This window comes from Podarcis raffonei, chromosome 5, assembly GCF_027172205.1.
Source record: "Podarcis raffonei isolate rPodRaf1 chromosome 5, rPodRaf1.pri, whole genome shotgun sequence".
Classification (NCBI taxonomy): domain Eukaryota; kingdom Metazoa; phylum Chordata; class Lepidosauria; order Squamata; family Lacertidae; genus Podarcis; species Podarcis raffonei.
In genome coordinates this window covers 87,451,633-87,468,436 of record NC_070606.1, presented here as the reverse complement: position 1 = coordinate 87,468,436, position 16,804 = coordinate 87,451,633, and the positions used below count along the sequence as shown (strand labels likewise).

Sequence of the window (16,804 nt, the reverse complement as noted above, 5' to 3'; positions counted from 1 at the left end):
CGACTGTGCGTAATTAAGAGAGGTTGTCATTTACAAAGACTATCAGAGGTGACAAGGGAATAATTCATTCCCCTAGAACACCTAGAATCTATAGTTATAAAGAACACCTAAAGCTTTCTTTCTGCATTATCTTGAATATTCCCAAGAGCAGGCATTGCAAATCTTGACACCCGTCCTCTGCACACACAAACTCAAGTTTCTCTCTCGGCTCTCCCACCCAGGGTTGCCGATGATGACATTGTCAGGGGCCAATGCACACTTTCCTGCATGCTGTAAAAAGCCTCACCTGCTAACCACAGCAGCAATAGCTACCTGTGGCCATCCAGATGCTGTTTGCGACCACCACCGGCCCTCAGCCAGCATGGCCAATAGTCAAGGGTGGTGGGAATTTTAGTCCAACATCCGGAGGGGTGAAATTAGCCACCCCTGTTCTTATAGACCAAGCAAAGTCACCCCCTGACCCCAGACCATTAGTTCCAGTCGTGGCTGACTCTGGGGTTGCGGCGCTCATCTCGCTTTATTGGCTGAGGGAGCCGGCGTACAGCTTCCAGGTCATGTGGCCAGCATGACTAAGCCGCTTCTGGCGAACCAGAGCAGCGCACAGAAACGCCATTTACCTTCCCGCTGGAGCGGTACCTATTGATCTACTTGCACTTTGATGTGCTTTCGAACTGCTATGTTGGCAGGAGCAGGGACCGAGCAACGGGAGCTCACCCCGTCGCGGGGATTCAAACTGCTGACCTTCTGATCGGCAAGTCCTAGGCTCTGTGGTTTAACCCACAGCGCCACCCGCGTCAACAAAGTCACAGGAACAGGCAAATCCGATTTCCTGGTTAGTTGTCACCCAATTGCATCCAGAACCAGATCCCGTGTTAAGTAACTGTTGTCAATAACCCAGATTTCAGAGCTTTGAATGCCAGTTAACATTATACAGACTATTTTCCAAAGAAGCCCAGAAGCTAAGCTGAAAAGCCAATTCACAGTTTAGAAGCAGCTGCAATGGTGCTGTGATTTTCAACAAATTCTCTCTCATTTGCACCTCTTAAGGTTATTATTCCGAACCACATTAACTGCTGCTTAAACTATCGGACTCATCCCCTTTGGTTCTGTTACCCATGTGGCTCCCTCGGGCTCTCTTTTTTTTTCCTAGCAGGGTTGCATAACTTATACAAACAGATCCATTTCCTGTCTGCTGCGCCAAGCAATTTAGCAGACCTTGATGATCCTGCTGAGATCACTTTGGGAGGGGAAAACATGAAACCAAAAAAAGAGGAAAGAAACTTGGCTGTCAGGAGGCCATGCACTTCAAAGTGCATTTTAAACAAAAATAGGAAATCAGGTTTACCAGACCTTATTTTTCCCCCCTCCTTTCAAGGCTACATTTCCAGAAAAGTGCATTGCCTTATCAGGAAGACCTGGGCCATTTGCTGTGTCTCTTAGCTCACGGAATCGGTTTGAAGTGAGTCACAAGAAGCATTCTCAGGTTTACTTATCAAGCACAAACAAGGTACTGGAGCTGAAGTCATGAACTGCTGGTTAGCATTAATAAACAGGTCAAGTCAGCAAAAAGGGAAGCCTGCTAAAAGAGTTTGTGGCATAGCACATAAGATACCAACTTCATGCTCAACTATATCCAAGCAAGCCAGTAAGTTATGCCAACAGTTTTGCGTGTCGAGGTCCCCAAGCTACCCCCAAATGAATTCACACTTCACACGGGAATTTTTGTTTAAGGATTTTGACATAATTTTGGCCACAACTTTATTAAAATACAAACTGTGACTGGTTGCTTAGGCATTGGTTGCGCCACTCTGTCCCTGCCCAGGGACAGAACTGACATCCGCAAACCTGCAAAGTCAGTAAGGGAAAACATTTTGTGGGGAGTAGATGGAGCTGGGTGCCAGACCCTCACCTCTCCCCAAATGCTCCCAGGGGCTCTTGTGTGGCCCCAGCCCCCTTGACAGGGGTGCGGACAAAAGCATGGTGAGCCCCTGGATTCCTTTAACGGAATACCCTTGCAGCAGCAGCACTGGAGGGGCAGGCACAGCCAATCCTTACCCCTCCACCAACCAATTTTCTAAAACTAATGCCTAACCGCAACCTTACAGGTTGTGATGATTTGCTACGCAGTAGGCAAAACCCAGAGGGAGGCGGGTGGCGCTGTGGGTTAAACCACAGAGCCTAGGACTTGCTGATCAGAAGGTCGGCGGTTCGAATCCCCGTGACGGGGTGAGCTCCCATTGCTCAGTCCCAGCTCCTGCCAACCTAGCAGTTCGAAAGCACATTAAAATGCAAGTAGATAAATAGGTACCGCTCCGGTGGGAAGGTAAACGGTGTTTCCAAGCGCTGCTCTGGTTTGCCAGAAGCCGCTTAGTCATGCTGGCCACATGACCCGGAAGCTGTACACCGGCTCCCTCGGCCAATAAAGCGAGATGAGCGCCGCAACCCCAGAGTCGGTCACGACTGGACCTAATGGTCAGGGGTGCCTTTACCTTTTTAGGCAAAACCCAAATGGCACCAGCCAAGCAGCCAAATGGACAAAATTCCCACCAGGCCCTTGCCCCCAAAGCAGACGACCCCATGACAGGCATAGCAAGGTCAAACGCAAAAACCCTAAAATTAGGGAGGGTGGGCGGGTGATCCGATGCGCGCAGCAAAAATAGGAAGTTCAACGCTGCAAGCAGAGAATATATAACCTAAGGCAGTCAATCAATAATTGGCAAAATCAAACGCTCCCCAACAACAAGAGGAGCCCAATCACAATGGTGGACATCCAAACTAACCCGCCCGGCAACAGCGAGGTATCTTGTTAACCCCACCACAGCCAGTGCTCTCCATGAAGGAAGAACACGCTTTGCCATCACCTCTTCTATTCCCCGAGTTTTAGAATGCCTTCTTTTTATTGCAAAAGAAATAAGAGCCCATTTATTGTTGCCCATTTAACAACTCTGAGGCACAATTTGCACGCATGATGTATTGCTGTCATACAAGACAATAAATTTGCGCGCGTGGTTCTGACTGCAATCACTCACAGAGTTAACAGGCATGGAAATGTTGCAAACGTCCCTGTTCTTAAAAAAAGGAAAATAATTTAACGCGAAGGTGGCCATGCAGCTCAGTGTTGATCGTTGAAGGTGAACCGTTTGTTTTACCTGTGGGACAACGGGAACCCATCTCAGGGCCTAGTTGGGCCTTCCCTTGCTAGCAGCCAGAATTGATCTAGCCTATGTCAGATACAGGATCAAACTCTTCTTACTAAGCTCTTCTGGTTAGAGTAACTAAGGACAGGGGGCTGGGCACAAAAGTGCCAAAATAAGCTTCAGGGTGGATTTGATTTAAATCAAATTGATTTAAACCACAATTTAAATCACTAGGCAGTAAGACTTGATTTAAATCATTTTTTTACAGAAAGACTCATTCTTGCTAGTATAATCTTAATATTTACAACCAGGTGAAGGTTTCATTTTTGGAATAATAAATTTCAGAGTAGTTTTTACAATTATATCAAAAAATACTAATTTGATTATACTGCTAGAAATACATAAACAGATAATTATGAAATTATTGTGAGGTTTAATAATGTTTATATTTGGGCAACTTTTCTGCGGTACTTTATTGGAAGGAGAGAAATAATCATTTCCTTAATAATAATTTAAACAATTTATTTAACTAAAACAATAACATTATAGCACATGTATCCATGTTTGTTAACTGATGTAAAAAAAAAAGCAGACTGAGTTTTAGCACACATGAAAAACTTAAATCAAATCCTTATTTCCCGATGAATAGCCTTTGGACTATAATGTAACTTAAATAGAAAACTATCTTTAGAAAGATTTTTTCCTCCAAAAGCATTTTATTTTAAAAATCCGATTTTTATTTTTATTTTAATCACTGATTTTTATCCACCCTGATAAGATTAGGTCTTATAATCTCCGAATGGTGAACTACATAGGCCTTAGCCCATGTGACCTTAGAAATTGGATTTTTAATCTGGATGCCAACCAAATCATTTTTAATCTGGATGCCAAGCATCCATCATTGCTGCCTGCTACTCTACTTGGTACTCCAAATTAAGGCCCATCACTCAAGGCCCCCTGACTTTCCCACAACTTCGCAGGGCCTTTGTAGAACTAAGATTTCAACAGATGCCCTCAGCATATTTAGAGGGGAGATACCAGGGAATTGCCCATACGGATCACAAATGTAGACATGGATGCAATCAGGTAAGAGGACCTCACACACTACCTATTGATTTCCCCCCTGTATGCGATGCCCAGAGGAAAATTTATACAGTATTGCCAATTCTTAATTGGCTTCCAGGTCAATTCGAACAGGAAGTGACAGTGAAACTCCTAGCAGATGAACATCTGTATATTACACACCAGGTAGCCAAATTCGCACTGGCAGCCAAGAAGCTCCGTTCCAGCTATGTGAATGCACTTCAATCTCAAGTCTTAATGTTGGAAATTTCTTTTTTGTGTTGTAAACTGCTACAAGTTGCGTGTTATGATTTTAGATGAAAGTTTTCTTTTATTCTCTGTCATCCATTGTAAAGGCCTTTTGGCTATATACAATAAAAATTGATTGATTGATTCAAGCTGTTGAACAGAGTAGACAGCCTGAGAAAAAGCCCCCCCTAAACCTGGCAGTCACCTGCCCTCTGCTTCTCTGGGTGATTCTTCTGGATATACTGTTTAAGTTGAAGTTTTATATTTGCGGGGTTGGAAACTGAACTTACCCCGTTTGTTGTTTTGTCCTTTTTATTATATGCCCGGAAAGACCTTATCAGCGGCTGCCCCATTCCAACGTTCCTTATACTGAAAAACTGGTGTGAAGGAGATGAATTTTTGGAGGCAAGGAAAAACAGATGTATCAGCTAGGAATTTCTCTGCTTTCGTAGCAGCGACACATATGCATTTTTAAGTATCTCCTAGAGCATATGGCAAATTGTTTAGCGATAAATGATTACTCATAAGAAACGTTTTTATGTTTAATAATGTAAAGCTACTGCGATTCTGCTTGTATCACAAGCTTGCCACTTTAAGTCGGCTTGGTTCGGGAAAGACAGCCTATAAATATTTAAAATGAATGTGCTCTACCTGCAAGTTTAAGGTTACATAGGGAATGATTATTTACCTATCGTTTCAGATTGCACACATACAAACACACACATACAGTTAAACGCATGATGATGCTTTGCCCAGTTAAGAACAGTGGTGGTGAAATCCTGTGGGGTTTGTTTTGCTGTGGGTCTCTCCCCAACTTTAATAAAAAAAGTAAAAGGAACAACATTATTACATTGAGGATTAACCAGCAACCCCCCATACGTACCATTAGAAAACTACATAAACCGCTAGACTTTTGTGAATGAAGCCGCAACATATTGAACGCTGACAAAAACAGATTTAACCATGAGCCCCTCTCCTGTTAAAATGATTTAACGCCCTAATGCAATAACAGTTCTGTTCCACTGCTCCACAAACATCTAATAGAATACCTATTAACACAGCATGGTTCAAGCCCCAGAAGGAACATCTGCTGCTATTTGCACAGTAAGCTAAATTGTCCCCAACAGGATAGCACAATACAGCACGGGATGGCATCATAATATCACCTTGGCACTAAATGCATTTTTTAGATATCAAATTTCAACCCGCTAAATGCATGTGCACAGCACACAAGCACAGAGACAAGATGACTAAAAGCAGCCTACCAGGAATCTTACAATTCCATGCAATCCCCTCTCTCCAGCTTAAACTGGGCGTCCACCCCCAACCAGTGTTCTCTTCCAAACGGAACCGATATGTTTTATTCAGCCATGGTTTACAGCACCTAGCACACACAAGCTTGTATGCACAACTTGTGACCCGCCAAGCTGAACCATGTATTGTCGCCTTCAAAGCCCCCACCCCCACCCCGCTGTCTTTTTTGTTGTTTAGTCGTTTAGTCGTGTCCAACTCTTCATGACCCCATGGACCAGAGCACGCCAGGCACTCCTGTCTTTCTCTGTCTCCCGCAGTTTGGTCAAACTCATGCTGGTAGTTTTGAGAACACTGTCCAACCATCTCGTCCTCTGTCGTTCCCTTCTCCTTGTGCCCTCCATCTTTCCCAACATCAGGGTCTTTTCCAGGGAGTCTTCTCTTCTCATGAGGTGGCCAAAGTATTGGAGCCTCAGCTTCACGATCTGTCCTTCCAGTGAGCACTCAGGGCTGATTTCCTTCAGAATGGATAGGTTTGATCTTCTTGCAGTCCATGGGACTCTCAAGAGTCTCCTCCAGCACCATAATTCAAAAGCATCAATTCTTCGGCGATCAGCCTTCTTTTTTTTTTTTATAAGATATTTATTAAGATTTTTTAAAGTATTACAATAAAGTGAAAAAGAAGAGAAAACAGATAAATAACAAAAATACAAAATAAAAATAATTAAAAACACATAAATTTTCCATTGCTTATTTTCCTTTAACTTGTTTCCCGGACCTCCTCATACCTCCCTTTTTTGTATTCCACCACAAATTGTTGGTTCAGCAAATCCTTACCATTATATTATTACCTATTTATAATCCTTTTTTTCATATTCTCTTAAAGCATTACAGCTGGAAACCACTTAATTTCAATCCAACATCATTCTAACATTCATTAATTTTACAATATTTCTGTAGATAGTCTTTAAATTTCTTCCAATCTTCTTCCACCGACTCTTCTCCCTGGTCTCGGATTCTGCCAGTCATTTCTGCCAATCCCATATAGTCCATCACCTTCATCTGCCATTCTTCCAAAGTGGGTAGATCTTGTTTCTTCCAATACTTTGCAATAAGTATTCTTGCTGCTGTTGTAGTGTACATAAAAAAAATTCTGTCCTTCTTTGGCACCAATTGGCCTTCTTTCTGGTCCAGCTCTCACTTCCATACATCACTACTGGGAAAACCATAGCTTTTACTATACGGACCTTTGTTGGCAAGGTGATGTCTCTACTTTTAAAGATGCTGTCTAGGTTTGTCATTGCTTTTCTCCAAGAAGCAGGCGTCTTTTAATTTCGTGAGTGCTGTCACCATCTGCAGTGATCATGGAGCCCAAGAAAGTAAAATCTCTCACTGCCTCCATTTCTTCCCCTTCTGTTTGCCAGGAGGTGATGGGACCAGTGGCCATGATCTTCGTTTTTTTGCTCACAGCATTTGCAGGCAGGAAGAATGAAAGTTATGTTTGGGTTTTTGCTGTCCTCTTAAACTTTTTTTTTTAAGGGCCTGCTGGTGGTGGCCACAGGCTACTGCATTTGGCAGGTCACAAGCAGCCTCCATATCAACCTGTTGCACGATGATGTTTGCACCAGGCATGCTTCTCTGGGTCAAGTGTTCCAAAGACAGGAGCCTATTAAAGAGAAGTCTCATTCTCTAGTCACTCCCTCCGGTTGGACGACCCTCGGGATCTCTTCCAATGCGACAATTCCATGATTCTATTAAATAACCATATCGGGGATGAACAACGTACATCTGAATGTCAGCTGAGATTCTTAACACAATATATACTCTGGTGCCGTTTGAGTCATTTTTCTAAGTGCCTCTCCTCCTGGGGATTCTTCACAGTTTTGAACTTTCTGGCATTTTAATAGGATTGTCTTTCTTAACAGCAAAGTGGATAGTGCATTGTTTTCATTAACAGTAATCTAATCTGGAAGGAGACCGAGGCAAGCATTGCTGTGGTCATATCTGTCTTTTCCAAGAAAGGCTGCAGCCCAGCACTGCCTTGAGCTATTGCTTCTTCTTCTCCTTATTTTCCCCCCTTTCTTTCCTTTTCCTGAGCCAACACCCTGCCCCCCCCTGCTTCTTCCTGCACATCAATATTGGTGTGCAAACGAGCACACGCACAAAATCAAATTATTCTTCTTCTTTTCTACAGTTTGCAGGGCTACGCATCTGATGGGAGGCACCACGCGTCAGGGTCTTTCCCCTCCCCGAGTGTCCATGACTTATAACGTTTTGCAGATTTCAGTAAGTGGGCGGGCCAGAGGGGGTGAGTGGATTGGTAAACAGTTCTGCAGAATTTGCAGCTTGCACAAGGAGCTGAGGACGAGGGTGCGTGGGCGGAGAAGAAAAGCAGCCGGGTGGACAGTGCACTTCAGAAAGCGAATCCCCAAAGTTGCACGCTGCAGTTTGTGCAAAAACAAAAGGGGCTTAACATTTTTGAGCAATAATAATAATAATAATTTATTTATACCCCACCCATCTGGCCGGGCTTCCCCAGCCATTCTGGGCGGCTTCCAACAAAATATTAAAATACCATAATGCATCAAACATTAAAAGCTTCCCTAAGCAGGGCTGCCTTCAGATGTCTTCTAAAAGTCTGGTAGTTGTTGTTCTCTTTGACATCTGGTGGGAGGGCGTTTCACAGGGCGGGTGCCACTACCGGGAAGGCCCTCTGCCTCGTTCCCTGTAACTTGGCTTCTTGCAGTGAGGGAACCACCAGAAGGCCCTCAAGGCTGGACCTCAATGTCCGGGCAGAACGATGGGGGTGGAGACGCTCCTTCAGGTATACTGGACCAAGGCCATTTAGGGCTTTAAAGGTCAACACCAACACTTTGAATTGTGCTCGGAAACGTACTGGGAGCCAATGTAGGTCTTTCAAGACCGGTTTTATGTGGTCTCAGCGGCTGCTCCCAGTCACCAGTCTAGCTGCCGCATTCTGGATTAGTTGTAGTTTCCAGGTCACCTTCAAAGGTAGCCCCACGTAGAGTGCATTGCAGTAGTCCAAGCGGGAGATAACCAGAGCATGCACCACTCTGGCGAGACAGTCCGTGGGCAGGTAGGGTCTTAGCCTGCGTACCTGATGGAGCTGGTAAACAGCTGCCCTGGACACAGCAAGGGGGTATATGTCCCTGTTATTAGGAAAGGTGAGGGTGGCCTGTCTCGAGGCAGCACATTTTATGACACAGCAACATACCCCCATTTCCCGTTTGGAAAAACAGGAACACTTTCAATATCCCAACATTAGAGCATGCAAACACACAACTACCCTTCACAGGAACTGACTTTGGTTGTAAAGGTTTCACAGCTTCTACCACAATGTTTGCCGCACTGCACAGAAACTTAAAAGCATAAGCTATTGTGGCGTAAAGAGATTGTAAACGAAAACAGTCTTGGCGCTCAGAAACACAAGCCCCTCCGGCCCGGTCTTATTCAACATCTTTATCAACGACTTGGATGATGGACTCAAGGGCATCCTGATCAAATTTGCAGATGACACCAAACTGGGAGGGGTGGCTAACACCCCAGAGGACAGGATCACACTTCAAAACGACCTTGACAGATTAGAGAACTGGGCCAAAACAAACAAGATGAATTTTAACAGGGAGAAATGTAAAGTATTGCACTTGGGCAAAAAAAATGAGAGGCACAAATACAAGATGGGTGACACCTGGCTTGAGAGCACTACATGTGAAAAGGATCTAGAAGTCTTGGTTGACCACAAACTAGACATGAGCCAACAGTGTGACGTGGCAGCTAAAAAAGCCAATGCAATTCTGGGCTGCATCAATAGGAGTATAGCATCTAGATCAAGGGAAGTAATAGTGCCACTGTATTCTGCTCTGGTCAGACCTCACCTGGAGTACTGTGTCCAGTTCTGGGCACCACAGTTCAAGAAGGACACTGACAAACTGGAACGTGTCCAGAGGAGGGCAACCAAAATGGTCAAATGCCTGGAAACGATGCCTTATGAGGAACGGCTAAGGGAGCTGGGCATGTTTAGCCTGGAGAAGAGGAGGTTAAGGGGTGATATGATAGCCATGTTCAAATATATAAAAGGATGTCACATAGAGGAGGGAGAAAGGTTGTTTTCTGCTGCTCCAGAGAAGCGGACACGGAGCAATGGATCCAAACTACAAGAAAGAAGATTCCACCTAAAGATTAGGAAGAACTTCCTGACAGTAAGAGCTGTTCGACAGTGGAATTTGCTGCCAAGGAGTGTGGTGGAGTCTCCTTCTTTGGAGGTCTTTAAGCAGAGGCTTGACAACCATATGTCAGGAGTGCTCTGATGGTGTTTCCTGCTTGGCAAGGGGTTGGACTCGATGGCCCTTGTGGTCTCTTCCAACTCTATGATTCTATGATTCTATGATTCACATCCGGTCCACGAAGGTTTGGCCTGGCCTGGCTGGCGTTTATCAGGTAAAGCTCCTTTCCTTATCACTTTTTGTCTCTCCACCTCAGGAAACAGGTTGTCTCTGCAGTTATTAGAACAGAAGCAAGGATAGCGCACAAGCGAAGTTGAGGGAGAGGGAGAGGAACCAGTCCAGGGAACAGGAGAAAACAGTCCTCAGACGGTGCCCAAGAAATATTACAGTGGTACCTCGGGTTAAGAACTTAATTCGTTCTGGAGGTCTGTTCTTAACCTGAAACTGTTCTTAACCTGAGACACCACTTTAGCTAATGGGGCCTCCCACTGCTGCCGCGCAATTTCTGTTCTCATCCTGAAGCAAAGTTCTTAACCCAAGGTACTATTTCTGGGTTAGCGGAGTCTGTAACCTGAAGCGTCTGTAACCCGAGGTACCACTGTAAATGTTTCCAAAGAGATAACACTGCTAGGGTGCGTACACAATATATATTTAAAGAATCCGCCTCCCCAAATAATCTGGGGAAAGTGGTTTGGTAAGGGCGCTGGGAGTTGTAGTTCCACGAGGCGCAAACTACAGTTCCCAGGACTCTCTTGTGGCGAGGTGTTTTAAATGTATGCTGTGTATGCAGCCCTGGCCAGCTGCTCTTGAAAGTTTCTTGAGGGGCCATAAACCCTCCCAGGTTTATTTCTGTGCAGAAGAGACCATCTGATGAAGTGAGCTTGCACCACAACAAATCTTTCAGGGGACTTTTAGATGCCACAAAACTCTGCAGACTTTTAAGGAACAATACACTGAGTGGATGTCTTCCTCAGGGGCAACTTCCTTTCCTAGAAGAAACTGCTCAAGATACAATGATGACACAACCCCTGCTGACCTTTGAGGTTAATTCTCTCAGAAGGGTTGGTTATAGACCTTCTGTGTGCATTGAGCAATGATATTTTAAAACAAGGCATGCTGCCCTGAGCCTACCGGACAGGATAGAAGACAAGTTTAAGAACAGTGAGGTTGCAATCCTATGCATGCTGACCTGGGAAGCAAGTCACTTTGAACACAGTGGGACTCTCTTAGAAATAGACAAATACAGAATTGTGCTAGTACTGCAGGCATAAACCTTAGACAAGAAACAGTTGGCAGCAGGTGAAACAAGCAATCATCCCACAGAGACCTCCTCCTTGTCATTTCACCTTTTCTCAAGGTGGCATTTTAAAAGCAAGGAGCTCCTCTATAATGCAACGCCTTTATTCCGTGATAACACCTTCCACGGCTACACAACTATAACGTGCAAGAGCTTCCTTGCAAGAAGAAGAAGAAGAAGAAGAAGAAGAAGAAGAAGAAGAAGAAGAAGAAGAAGAAGAAGAAGGCTGGCTTTTAAAAACAAAGTATTTCCTAATCATCTTGCCAGTGCATGACACCAGTTTGCAAGCACTCCCCCTCCTGAACTCTACAGATGACTCAGTGGAAACTAGCATATGAAAATCTTGCCGTCATCTGACCCCCGGCATCGGAACAAATCTCTCACCTTTTTGCTAAGAGTCGCAAACTGTTGTCCCAACTATGATCAAACAGATGGGTTTTCCAACAGTCTGAATCCACTCTGAATAAAACTGTTTCCCTCAGAAAAATCTCCTAAACTAACAGCGCAGGAGAACCCCTTTTTCGCCCCGAGGGCCACCTTCCAGGGAGCATATTCCAGTGGTGAGCGGGCAAGAGGCAAAAAGAAGGCGGAGCAACAACGAATCTGAGCGTTACTTACAATCGTAGAATTGCAAAGTTGGAAGGATGTCCGAGGGTCAACTAGTCCAACCCCCTACAATGCAGGAATCTTTTGCCCAATGTGTGGCTTGAACACATGACCCAGAGATGATGAGCCCAGGCTAGTGTCTACAACCCTCTCTCCATCCATGCAACCTTGAGGCATTATCAGAGTTGGAGGATACAGGGGGTCAGACTAGATGACCCTTGGGTCCCTCCCCACCCTACAATTCTAGGATTCCAGCCAGGCCAAAACACGCAGGGAAGACACGAAGCAAGGCAAGTGATTGGTGTGAAATTCCTACTCTATAGCTTTAAAACCACAGAATATAATCCACAGTGGATCTGCTATTCCCATTCAGAACATGGGGCGCTTTTCCTGAAACTCCTGCTCGTCTAAAGCGGAGGGTTCAAAAATTTATGTTCAGTGCAAGAAGTTTCCCCAATACAGGACTTTTCCTCCACTGACCATATTCCCTCGAAATATGCAGCTGCAGGGGCCAAGGGTACTGTAATTTAGCAGAGTACTGTAGTTTAACAGCGCTATAATGGGATTTAAGAGACATTCTTCCCGAAGCAGCTTGCAAAACACACAATGAGTTACCATTTGAGCACATCTACTTCGGGTGGCGCTGTGGGTTAAACCACAGAGCCTAGGACTTGCTGATCAGAAGGTCGGCGGTTCGAATCCCCGCGACGGGTGTGAGCTCCCGTTGCTCAGTCCCTGTTCCTGCCAACCTAACAGTTCGAAAGCACGTCAAAGTGCAAGTAGATAAATAGGTACTGCTCCAGTGGGAAGGTACGGCGTTTCCGTGCACTGCTCTGGTTTCGCCAGAAGCGGCTTAGTCATGCTGGCCACATGACCCAGAAGCTGTATGCTGGCTCCCTTGGCTAATAAAGCAAGATGAGCGCCGCAACCCCAGAGTCAGCCACGACTGGACCTAATGGTCAGGGGTCCCTTTACCTTTACCTTGTAAGACTACCAAAAGCCATCACAGGAAGAACAGCCCACATCATGCCATTTCTGCAGCTCAGTTGACCATGAGCCATTGCAGCTGAAGGTCGGGTGGACTTCAGGTGTGTGCAATGTGTCTGTTCTATTAACTGCAGCTAAAGGTCACTGGTCCAAATCTCTGTAGGCCTTGATACCAACAGTACCTTTACCTGATCTAGAAATCTATTTTTATCTGCCTTGTTATACAATGAGCTTCTAGGTCTCTTCCTTTCTTCTCCCCCTGCCATTTTCCCATTCCACCTAAACACCAATCCCACAATGACGACTGCACAGTCTCACCACCAAACTATGGTTTACTGTTGCATTTTAATTCAGCAACCTTGGCTTGTCACAGACCCTCGCTCTTTGTCCCCCCTAGAAGCGAGACTGATCTCATTCACAGTACCACTGAGGGCAACCGCCATTAAGGACTGTAAGGCACTTTTCCATTTGCGTAGTATTATATAGCTAGAAAGTAGTAAATGTCACTTCGCTGTGACGGTTAAAGTGTGTGCACACAAGCACATATACCCCACCCCCAGTTTCTTTGAGATCCGCAGCACTGCCAAAATCAAATTCTTGTCGGTTTTTGTCCAACAGCAGTTCCTAGGCAGTGGGAACAAGCCAATAAAATCTGCCCAGCTTGCCAAGAAAACAATGGCTGCTATACTACAAACAGACTCAGGTAAACATTGGTTCTCTCCAACTCCTGAGGCCCAAAGGAACTTATAGGGCAGGGATCGCCAATATGACATCCATGGGTGCTTGAGTGACCTTAAAAAGCCTTCCTTGTCCCTTCCCCACGGAAAACAGGCCTGAAAGAAGCATTCCACCGTTCTGGTGTATTCTGGATTTCTGCATTACTATGTTACCCTCATTTATGTCTCATTTCCATACACAACCCAGCCTGGTACAAGGAATTCCCTCACAGTGGGACCAAGACCCCCTTGCTGAGTCCTGAGAGCTCTGGAAGTGGATGGCAGAACTGAAATTTGAGTGCTGATTAGCTTTAAGAGGCTTTCAGAAACACAGAACTGCATCCAGTACCAGAAGAAATTAATAATAATAAATAATAATAATAATAATAATTTATACCCCACCCATCTGACGGGGTTGCCCCAGCCCTCTGTGCAGCTTCCAATATAAACTACATAAATTGCAAAGTGCCATTCATTTTAAATTATTATGCAACATTTTCCAATTTATATCATAATGCAGCTACTTGAAGATTAGCCCATAAGTCACGAGCGTAGTCCTATTAATCTGATACAGCAAAGACGCATCGATGCTTGTTGCGGCACCCTGCTGGGGCTTAAGCTTTAACGGACACAGTTTCAGACACCCTATTAGAAAAATCACAGAACAAACACACTCGGAACAGCCGTTCTAATCTTTAAAAACCTCTGACACTACACAGGTGAGCAATTCATCCTTGCAAATCGTTGCCTTCAGTGCAATGTCCTTAGAGAACTCTGCTTCCCTGAGGAAGGCAGCAAACTGCACGGTTCTTCCCACCGGACTTCACCGACTCCGTTTACACACACACTTTGTTTGCTCCGACTGCAATAAACTGTACACCCCACCAATTCCCATTAAACCTGCATCACTGGTAGACACCCAGATCCTATATAAACCAATCACTTAAGCTTTACACCTCCTTGAAACATTTTGCTGCCTGGAGTAGACAGCTCTCCCACTTTCTAGGACCAACATTTAAAAGCTTTGAGCTGCACCATTCAGACCCCGGTTTGCCAAGGAACAATTTCAGCACCTGGGTGCTTCAGAGGATATTCTAGGACTGAGCACACCTTTCAATGCACATTGGGCAGCCTCATCAGAATGTGCCAATCTTCCCCTGCAAACTCCATTCTGTCTTTTGCAGGATCTTGTTCGCAAGACCAGCCAGGAACCCTCAACTTTCCCCAGAAAAGCTGGAAAGCCATTGATATCAAAAACAAGGAACCCATCAAGAATATCTCCAGCACCAACCCCCCCTTGAAATGAACACAGCTTGCATGGAAGGAATGCCCGGGTATCTCTCATTCATTTAATGCACGTTTAATTCACAAGAAGTTCCTGGGAGGTGATGCCCAGCACAGAACTCACTGTTTACAGCAGAACTGACTTCCATATAAATGTGCTTTCAGCTGCTGCTTGAATGTTTTCTCCTGGGTGGTGTTACAAATTCAAGAACAAATGCACTTTAAAGCCATCTTTCTTTCTCGCTATCCAGTACTCTGAAGAATTTACTGCTCTCGCACATAAGACACATAGACAGCAGCTTCTTAAAAAGAAAAAAGGGGGAAAAAGCCATCCACCAAATTCCGGGGAGTAAGAAAGAGAGAATGTTGAAAGACTTTATCTGTTTTCAAATAGAGGGACATTCCTGCCTGTAGATGGCCTGTTATCATTGTATATCTATCAGCTCCTATTTCCCCTTTGTTGTTTGAAAAGCTCCTCTCTTCCCACATACCTTTGGTCTCTAGGGGCAGATCGCACAGTGACACTAAACCTCAGCCATAAACAAGCAAGCTTTTGATACGCTAGACTCCTATTAGAAAGAATTCTATATAGCTGGTACAACGTGAGAGAGAACTTGAAAAAATGAGTGCCAGGATTTCTGTCAAGGTTTTTCACAACCCTATATTATTGCTGAGATGGAGATATCCAACACAGCTCATACACCATTTCTGCTCAGTTAGAGAGAGAGAGGAAATTCCAAGGTAAATTGTGGTTTTTGTTCAGTAAGTTCTAGACCCATACTGAAAGAATGGCAAAACTTTTGCAGGCTTTCGTATTTTGGATTCCCCCCCCCCTTTACCTTCTCTATGAACCTGCCACTTTACTTAAAAGTTATATCTAGTTTAGGCTTTTAACTTTCAAAATGACTTTGGCACACATTAAGAAAAATAAGCATTACACAATACTCGTTTTGCACAATTACGAACAACTGGGTAATGACAATATGGCAAGGCAAATGTTTACAGAGGGAAAGCATTAATCACGTAATAGGTACAATTAAACAACCCATTTGCTCCGTTAAATGTTTAGGTTTCTATTAAGATTTTAATGAGACCTCTCCCCAGCGAAGTCTCCTATCGATACCTTGATAGGCATTTCCTGGTGCAAGCAACATCTTTTCAGATGTTACTTTCCACACAGATCACAGCACAACCACCAGTTTTACTGAAATAAATGGATTTCACATCCAAGTCATGAGTTTAGGATCATGGATGCCAAGCTACAACCTACCAGAACAATGACTCATGAATTCCTATGAATTCTGAGTAGGAGTTGCAGTGTTCTGTTACTGCTGTCGTTCCTCAAACCTGGAACATTTCCCCCTTCTACTCCCTTCATCGGAACTTCCCTTCCAAATAACCACAACCCAGTATTCCTCATGGTGCAAAAAGTAATATATCAAAATCTTCAATATCCACAAAATATGCCCTAAACTGAGAACATGCATTTTAACCACTTAATGTTAAAAACAAAAACACAGTTCACTCCAACTCTCAAAACTAGCAGGTATAGCCAGTGGGATTTCAGACTTTCTCCTTTCAGTGTCAATTCATCTACAGAGACATCTCTGCATGTGGTAAAAGGCATGCATGTTCTCTGTGCACACAGTTCTCTGGCGAAGTCTGTTGAGCATCCCCAATCCCTTCCATCAGAGATGAGAAAGTTGTAGCTCTTAGGATCTCCCTCCATCCTTGATCTGTGCTGGCCATGCTGGCAGCAACTGACAACCGAATTGTCCTTCTCATCCTTTCCTGTTTTTTGCAAATAGACACAGGACGTTATTGCTTAACTCGCGTGTCATAGCTGTGGTTTCCCTTATCAACTGGAAGACGGAAGTGGACAAATTTCTCAATGAAAAATTGGGTAGAATACTACCTGAACGTTCTGCCTTGTTTCTCTGGATCAACCAGGCCTAGCAACTTTTTTTAAAG

The 16,804-nt window shown here is 44.4% G+C and overlaps 1 protein-coding gene across 1 annotated transcript in view; it reads right to left on the bottom strand.

Moving 5' to 3' along the window:
* FNDC3B (fibronectin type III domain containing 3B) overlaps positions 1-16,804 on the bottom strand; it is a 267,953-nt gene that overhangs the window by 242,992 nt on the left and 8,157 nt on the right. The window lies entirely within an intron of this gene.